The sequence below is a fragment of the Penaeus monodon genome, chromosome 30 (assembly GCF_015228065.2).
Source record: "Penaeus monodon isolate SGIC_2016 chromosome 30, NSTDA_Pmon_1, whole genome shotgun sequence".
In the NCBI taxonomy this organism is placed as follows: Eukaryota; Metazoa; Arthropoda; class Malacostraca; order Decapoda; family Penaeidae; genus Penaeus; species Penaeus monodon.
In genome coordinates, this window is record NC_051415.1 from 37,590,458 (window position 1) to 37,590,661 (window position 204).

Below are 204 nucleotides of genomic sequence, written 5' to 3' on the forward strand. Positions count from 1 at the left end.
GTGTGAAAGCGGCCTAATCACGCAGGGTCTTGCAGCAGGAAACAAAGCGATGTGTGCGTGCTCTCGTGCCCAACAATGCCTCTTCCAGACAATGAACCAGTCAACATAACATTTGTACAAACTGTGAGAATTATAAATGTTTGCATAATGATAATACTCTCCATGGTAGAATTATTTAAATGTTTTGAGAGAAAAAATAATAAT